The sequence below is a fragment of the Etheostoma spectabile genome, unplaced genomic scaffold, assembly GCF_008692095.1.
Source record: "Etheostoma spectabile isolate EspeVRDwgs_2016 unplaced genomic scaffold, UIUC_Espe_1.0 scaffold340, whole genome shotgun sequence".
In the NCBI taxonomy this organism is placed as follows: domain Eukaryota; kingdom Metazoa; phylum Chordata; class Actinopteri; order Perciformes; family Percidae; genus Etheostoma; species Etheostoma spectabile.
This window is the reverse complement of record NW_022605588.1, coordinates 676053-684980: the sequence shown is the minus strand read 5'-3', so window position 1 is coordinate 684980 and position 8928 is coordinate 676053. Positions and strand designations below refer to the sequence as shown.

Genomic DNA, 8928 nt, shown 5'->3' with positions numbered 1-8928 from the left:
AAATCAGAAGTTGGAAAAAAGGTTATAAATTGCAATAGATGGCGGAATATTGCACCATGTTTAAAATCGCAGTAATATTGTATCATGGCATAAGTAGTGTGATGATATCGTATCGGGAGGCATCTGGTGATTCCCCCCCTAGCAACCAGAGACTTTGTTAAAAGTATGAAGACCAAGCATACATAACCCCGATGACATCATTGTCAAATCATCAGTCAAGAATGTGCTTTGAACATTAGTGTTTAAACCAACATGGACAAGAAGTCGTTAATGTGCTCAGATCTAAATCTGGACAACCACAATTCCATAAAAAACTGGGCAAACTCCATGTGTTGACGTAGATCAGACTAGAACAGCTACTAAATGGTGAGGTTGTTTTCTTGACTTCCATTACCAAGGCCAAGAACGAGCTTTTAAACCTCAGCCTAATGTGTCATTGAGGTTGGAGGACATGCTGCTACAACCCCACTTTTGTCCATGTTGCTCCTCTCTGTGAACCCTCAGTCGACGGGTGTGCAGAGGCCATGTTGCGCTGAAAAGCGGCCGTCCAGATCCATTCATGCCTGGGTTCTAGGATCAGTGCTGGGTTAGCAGACCGCAAGGCCTGGAAGAGTTCATGTGATTAACTCTCTGCAACCACCACCAGGAAGCTTTAGAGGACTGGGTCAAATCAAGCTTTTGGCAAAAAACAGCAACAACCTTCCAGCGTGGTTACCACCAATGTCTGCCATATGTCTGGCACCGCCCGCTGACACAGTGTGATACCATTCCCCTTGTTATTTCCCACATAACCTAATTTCACAAAAACCTAACCTTCCTTTCTTTGCTCAGAAGACCTACTCGTGCTTTAATTGTACCTGCACTCTTTTGTTGCTTTAAAGCCGGTGGTGAAAAGTGGCAGGGGAAAGATTATCTTTGTAACACCTCTGCACTGCATCACTGTGTATTTTTTTCTCCTCTTGTGAGTGGATTTCATGGTTGAGAGTGCAATTTGAAATAGGATTAACAGTAGGTGTCGGGTACTGTTAGCTAAACCTCTTCATGTCAGGTGCGGCAGAGAGAAGTCTGTCACTGCGTCTGCCTGTACCCATTCACCATTAAACATTGCTTGAGGGGGGTTCTTTAAATATTACTAAAACTCTCCTTTGTATTCATCAAAGGGCTGTGAGGCAGGCCGGCGCAACATAATGCTGTGGTTTCTACCTTTTTAAAAAGCAAAAAAAAACAAGAATACACGCGTGCAGTATTAGACAACCTCAACATGTACTGCCAATGTGGGAGCAAAATGCAGCCTTTTTGTTTTTCTGGGGGTGGAAAAAAGCTTGGTCTCTTTTCTAAGTGCCTTGGTGACATTGGGAGGCCACATGGTTGGCTGCGGCCCAGACCCACAGAGAGGATGCATTCCTGGGATGGCCATTGGCACTGTACGGGCTGAGATGCCCAACCCTTGACTCCCACAGTTTCCGCACACAGCAGTGAGTCCCGCTGGAAAACAACAGTTTTGGCAGACTTATGTAACCGGGGATGGTTGTAAAGAAATGGGAGGGCTGGAGGAGGGGATTATGGAACGATGGAGAGAAAGGAAGAAAAAAAAAAGAGGGAAAGGTCGTTTAAGGCTGAACATTAAAACAAAGTTGAGCACTGTAATTGACTTGCCCAGAGCTAGTGTACAGCCTAACCAAAATATTCCCAACTAGGGTCCACAGAGGACAAACACAATGCAGGGTTTCATTTTAAAAAGCCCCACAGTAGGTGCTTTCCTTCATTAGTCCTATTTCTTTAGCTGAACACGTGCTCATTCATGACTTGAGCTGCTGTAGTCTGTTAAGAAGCAACATGTTTTAGCTGTGTTAGCCTTAGCCAAGGCTCATTAGCGCTTGTAGCTAAAATTCCTAAGAAAAAAAAGGTAAAACGTTTAGTGCATAACTTTTTTATATTAATGAATGTCTGTTACAATCGAGCCATTTCCAAATGAGTTACTACAAAGCTAATTAAGACTATCAGCTCCACACAACTCTCTCTGGATGTCTCAGTATGACTATGTTCAGGAGATTGTCGTCTTTAATATACTTTTGCTCACAGAAACTCAAGTAAAGATAGGTAAGAGTCCATGTTTTTTTGTGATGGGGGGTGCGTGCAATCAATGAAGACTTGTTTTTTATTTGGAAAAGCCGACAGTGTTGTTGTCATTACTTAGAATTCGTCATGGAGGAAAGAAACTACACACTATAGCTTTGAGATCAGTATTTTTGTAGTAATAGTGGATCAATTGATTGTAATGTGAAAGGGGTCACTCACTTAGCACAAAATGTGGACCCTGTACAAAGGCATCCTGGGCCCCTCACTCCATCCACAGCTATTCATTCTAGAATCTTTGTCAGCCTCCTTCTCACATGAGGGCCCTGTATACTCAGTCTCTCCTTTTCTAACCAGTATACAATTCCTGCGCAACACCAAACGGCAGACAGAGAAAGTTGACTACCTGTAAATACAGTTCAGCCAAAATAGGCCGGCTCGTTCTCAGTAGTTTGTTGAAAACAAAACAGCTGAAAGACGAATTAATGTTGTCCAGAAACCCAACTTAAAATAAAGGCTGTGTCAGTCTGTGTCAGCTAGATGTATCTGCCAGCTAACAAGTTGTATCACCATATGATCTTATCTTGTGACAAGGTAATGATATGGCCTCATTTCCATAGCATAAGCATGGTTCAAACAGCATAGGAAGCTTAGAAAAAATCTGGGGCAAATGAATAAAGAATTGGGGTCACTATTGTCGGTAACTTGGCTACTTAAGAGTGGCGGGTTTGTGCTGGATGGGCTGTGTTGTGCTTGATATAATTATATCTGACCAATTGGTCTGCATTGTTTAAAATCCACCTAGGATTTCCATCAATTATTATAATCTTGTGAATACCTAAGTTATTGTTGAGATGTGGGCACATTGCGACATTGCTGGAATGTCAAAAGGGTCAAGAAAAAATAGTCCTGCGTTGCCAGACCTTCCTCCACAGCGCTGTGGAGGACCATTTTCTGGCTAGTCCACACAGCATTCTGGGATGGGAGAAAAACATACTCTGGTTTATTGGCATTTCTTTAAACCAATCATCTTGGGCGGTGCAGAGTGCCATACAGAGCCCCGATGTCCCTGCTTAATAGTCTCTGGAAGGAAGTTGTTCTGGTGGAACATGTGTACGTTCAGAAGTAGTTTTAGTCGTCAACCGAAACCTCAGATTGGACAGATAGTCTAGCTAGCTGTCTGGATTTACCCTGCAGAGACCTGAGGACCAGGTAACCATAGTCCTCAGGTTGGACAGATAGTCTAGCTAGCTGTCTGGATTTACCCTGCAGAGATCTGAGGACCAGGTAACCATAGTCCTCAGATTGGACAGATAGTCTAGCTAGCTGTCTGGATTTACCCTGCAGAGATCTGAGGACCAGGTAACCATAGTCCTCAGAAATCCACCAGAGGTTAGAATGCCAACACAGAGACAGAGGACGGGGACGGATATCTGGCCAAAAAGAGGGACATCCGGCATAGTTTCTGGCTGCACCAAAGCAATCCCAGAAGTGGAACGTTGTGGATATAGACTAAGAAAAAAGTAGCCAGAAAATACAATTGATGGCCAAAACTACAAAAGTAAAAGTTTTAATAAACCAAAATTTCAAGCAATGCTACTTCAGTTTCCATCAGCTTGTATGAGCTGCAAGGGTTGTGACAGATGTGTTTCCTCTATGAAGAAATGTATGTACCATGGTTGAAACTCCGCTATATGACTAAATGAGGTGACACAGGTGAGCCGAAAACTCAGTGTTACACAATCTCGTTCTTTCTGTTTTGCCTCATTGGGAGCAGAGATGAACACATCCCAACTTTCCTGACTGGAGATGGTGGCAAACAGCAGTCAGCGTTACTCAACAGTTGAAAGCCTCAGGGTTTCCCAAGGCAGGGAGTGGCATCCCCCTCTGCCAGTAAACACATCAATAATCCTGCAGGTTGACTGACTGGCTCACTGGATAAGGGCATGAATATGAAGGAGGAAGACCCGTGGAGAAGAAGCAGTTAGTGTTCACTAAGGGGCACAAGGCCGTGGAATAGTTGGCGATGTAGTGATTAAAAGGAGAGTAAACGCTGAGTCCCAGTTGGTTAGGAGCTGCCACGAAAAGAGGGAACTTTCCCTTTCTGAGCCCTTATCATGTACATCAACTTTACAACAAGTCTGGCAAACCTTACGATGGGTCTTCTGTTCCCAATCCTCTAATGGGACCACAACCCGCTGGAGCGCTTCATACAATAGCGAATCGGCAAAGCCTTCGATACCGCCTAAAATGCTAGCATTGGTATTGGAAAGTACTAGAGTTTATCGGCTATTACGTAAGTTTATTTTCTTTTTGACTGACTGTCAATGTAGATGAAAAAAACAAAAACCTTCTGTGGCGTTCATTGTTTGTGTTTGCTCATGTTTTACTAAAGGTTTACCCTGAGCCAGGCCAAAACCATCTCACATCCATACAGTGATACTGTAGTAGTATATAAGGCACCATCTCTAGTTTGTGTTAAAATCAGAATTACTTAACTTCCAGTTAAGCATGTGACGCTTGATGTTCGTTAAGTTATTACGTTGTTCATATTGAAACACAACTTTGGCACTCTTCTATTTTGTCACACCTTCACACTCCGCCTGTTGTCATGATCTGGTATTTTATTTTCAGATACGGGTTGTTTCCTTTAGTCGTCCATCAGTAGCGTAATGTAACCTTTCACCCTCTAGTTACTGGTAACTTCCAACAGAACACTGTCACCCAGATGATACGTTCAGGAGTAATTGTAAATCCTGCAAATTCAAAGAAAAAAAGAAAAAGAATACTTTTTAGTGCTTTTTTTGCCAGACAGCATTGTTTTGTGATTAATGACATGCCACTTTTTTTACACAGCAATACAAAAGAGACTTAATTTATTGATACATTTCAGTATAGATCCAGCTTAACGTTACACACTACAATGTGCTGGTTGACAAAGCTATCGTTAAATGCTAATGCATGGGGGCTAACATTATGAGGTCAACATTGTTCAACAACAGCACTGGGATAACCCGTGACAAATTCACTAGTAATGTTAACGTTAGCTGAATAGATAGACAGTAATGGTAATTTAGCCTGCTAGCACACCCCGGTCTGTCTGCCTGTCTCCCCCAGGCAGACACACTTGGTCGGGATGACAACAGCCTTGGAACATATAGTTAGCTAGTTACCATCAGCAGCCATTCAGCTATTAGCCAGACACTTTAATTACAGCAATCCACCCGGTCACCACCTAACTCCGGTGCCTGGTGCTTACGACGCTAACGGCAGTTTAATGAAGAGTGGAGAAACAGACCATATTAGACCCAGGCACCCGAGTCACAACATCCAATCCAACGTTAGCTACGTCTCCATTAGAACTACCGGTGTCCCTGCTGGAAAACTCCTCTCGGCTTAATTTCTCCGCCCTTCGCGTTTAGCTGTCTTCACGGTTAGCTAAATTAACCCGTCGCTCAGCCTCGTTGAGTAGCTAGCGTTACAACAAACCTGTCTGCCCGGTGTTGAAACCATCCGAAAGGTGACACTGACATGTGAAACATTTTGTTAAATACTAATGTTAAAGGCTCACTGGTCAGCTACCAATACAAATAAAAAAAACTTAATTCTGTTGGGGGGAAATGGAGCTGTTTTATTAGAATGACATGAATAAATGTTACTAAACGTAACGTGAATAACCTTGTATGGGTAAAGTCGTCTGTGAACAGACACATTCAAATTGGCGATGTTGCACTAAAACACTAAAGATCATCAAACATCATCATCATCAACATCATCAAAAGTCTGTGTTTACCATCCATTGTTTGGTTGAGGGACCGCTAGGCAGAAAGTTACATATTGTACCTTTAAAGATCAATATCTATGTCATCCCTATGTCTCCAGAACAAGCCTGGTCTGGTGTATTCAGCCTCGCTGTAGCACAACAACTATAAGTGGGGGGGGACACAGCTAGCCTATAACTCTGTCAAAGGTATACACAAAGATGCCTTCCAAAAACTTCAAAATGTCCCTTCTCATGCAATGTAGAAATAGAAATGTAAAAACAAGACTTTGTGGTGTCTGCATTTCACAACAAGTCTCCATACCTAAATGACAAAGTAGGTCTTGCCATGTGGATTAAAAAACAACCCACATGAAGATTTACTGATGTGCCGCCTCTTAGGTTAAAGCTGCAGTACAGTATTCGATTCTATTGCCACTTTGGAATTTGGGCTGGCTATAAACACAACAATAGCATATTATCACCTTATAAAAGATGTTTCTGTGAATGTGTTTGCAAATCCTTGCCCATTTAAGGACCCCACAGACACAGAGTGATATAAGCATTCATTCGGAGTCATGTTTCTGGCCGTCTGACGGTAACTTCGTCTGTTTGCTGTTTGCTGCTACAGTTTTTTCAGAGCCTATTTGACTGAAAACAGCTGCCTGCATCTGGAAACAAGTTTACGAGTGAGGTGAGACCGAACCATGACAGTGAGCTTAAAGGGGATGTAAACCTTCTCATCAGAAGGGAAGTGCAGATTTGGTGATGATTCTCTTTAATGTTTCCTCATACACTCATCCTATGATATCTTACCAAAAATGATTTTCGTGCACGTTTTCCTTTGAATGTCCAGCAACGCGACAGATCAGTGCGCCTGTGCAAGCCCCGGCAGAGAAGAATCTGTTTAGGCAACAAAACTAAGATTGTGTTTTTTGTGGAATTATGTACAGTAAAGTGAGTTAAAATAAGTCTCCGATCATTTTTCCAGAGAGAGAGAGAGAGCGTTTCCATTGGCTGTTCTGCGTATGCATATGGTCATACGACAGAGAGGAGCACTGCAGGAAGAAGACACTGATATCATTTTGCTCCAGTGGTGGTTCTAGACCCTCAAATGGAGGGGCCAGGTTTGGGCCACATGCGCTTTTAGGGGTAACAAATATGTTAAGCAAGTCTTACATACTACCAACCCTTCTTAGGTCTGGTTCTCCAAAAGACTGGTCTTGCTTTGCCAGACCTTCCACACACTGCGGAGCCGAGCAAGGTCAGGCTAGTCCACTCAGAATTCCTGGATGGGAGGAAAACGTGTTCTGGTTTTTTGGCATTTCTTTAAACAATCGTCTTGGCTGGTGCTAGGAAAAAGTGTCTGCCTTGGGAAGTAACTTGTTCTTTTGGACAGGTAGTCTAGCTAGCTGTCTGGATTTACCCTGCAGAGACCTGCGACCAGTACCATCGTCCTCAGATTGGACAGATAGTCTGCTAGCTTGTCTGGATTACCCTGCAGAGATCTGAGGACCAGGTAACCATAGTCCTCAGATTGGACAGATGTCTAGCTAGCTTCTGGATTTACCCTGCAGAGATTTGAGGACCAGGTAACCATAGTCCTCAGATTGGACAGATAGTCTAGCTAGCTGTCGGATTTACCCTGCAGAGATCTGAGGACCAGTAACCATAGTCCTCAGATTGGAGATAGTCTAGCTACTGTCTGATTTACCGTGCAGAAACCTGAGGACCAGGTACCATAGCCCTCAGATTGGAAGATGGTCTAGCTAGCTGTCTGGATTTACCTGCAAGATCTGATGGACCAGGTAACCATAGTTCTCAGAAATCCACCAGAGGTCAACACAAATGAAGCCCAAGGCAACGAATATCAGCCTAAATGAGTTAAATTTGGCACAATGTTCGTCGGCAACTGAGCAATCCCGGAAGTGGAACTTCAAGGATGTAGACTAACATAAGACTAACGATACACATATAACATAAACACAATAATACTCTTTCAGTGTTAAGCTACATGTCATCCATCACTACACATATCCACACACACTCTAGAACTTCCTCTCATCTTACTGTATGTTTGATGGCAAGCATATTTCCCAAAACATTGCACTGCTCCTTTAAACGGGACACATTTCTGCCATTCTAAAGCGTGTTCCAAAAGATGTTTGGTGTGACAGGGTATTTACCTTTCGCTACATCCTTTTCATAAGGGCATCAGTGGACTTAATAGACATTAATAAGAAGAATCATCTTGAGGGAGGTGGCAGTGACAGTCAATATGCACATGATCAATATTTGATGCTGAGGGACAATAGATAAACATGACTCACACAAATCCAGTTGGCACTAACTGGAAATAAAAACATGTTCCCTAGGAAGACTGGAGTCTTCAGGCTCACTTCGTATTTTGAACAAACAGCCACAGAATCTCCCCCCCCCCCCCCCCCCCCCCCCCTGCGTGAAAACATGTAATTCTCCTTCTTCCTTGTGTCGTGTCCAGCCGTGTGACTCATGTTCGTCATGTTTACGCTGCGGTGGTACATCACCTAGCCGTGATGACGAGGGCTTTGCTGGAAGCCACAGCTGAACACCCTGTATCCACCCTGCTGGCACGCCATCAGTGTTTTCATTCCATATGATAGGAGTCACACCACATTCCTCTTACAACTTCTCTGCGGCATAGAAAAATATCTCCTCTCGGAAACCGCAGAGCCATGTGTTTTGAATTTAGCCTGTTTGTTCGCATTTACAGCATCTCTCTCCATATTTCTCTCTCTCTCTCTCTCTCCCAGACACACACACATGCACACACAAACACACATACACACACACACACGTATACGCACACACACACCACAACACACAAACACCACCACAGACACAACACACAACACCACACACACACACAAACACACAACACACGCACACACACCACACACACACACACACACACACACACACACACACATACACACACACACACACACACACACACACTGATCTCTCTCTCCCTCTCTCTTTCTCTCTCTCTCTCTCTCTTGTCATGTTGATCGCCCCATTTAGACCTCATGAAAGCATTCCTTTTAGGTGCA

General features: G+C 43.4%; 1 long non-coding RNA gene across 1 annotated transcript in view; it reads right to left on the bottom strand.

The window, feature by feature from the left end:
• The window catches only part of LOC116686259 (uncharacterized), a 19933-nt gene extending 15381 nt beyond the window's left edge, over nucleotides 1-4552 (bottom strand). Inside the window, exons 1-2 of the long non-coding RNA XR_004331202.1 lie at nucleotides 4540-4552; nucleotides 1981-1987 (exon numbers count right to left, since the gene is read on the bottom strand). This is a non-coding gene — a long non-coding RNA (uncharacterized LOC116686259). The remainder of the gene's footprint in view (nucleotides 1-1980; nucleotides 1988-4539) is intronic.
• Between the last annotated feature and the right edge of the window lie 4376 nt (nucleotides 4553-8928).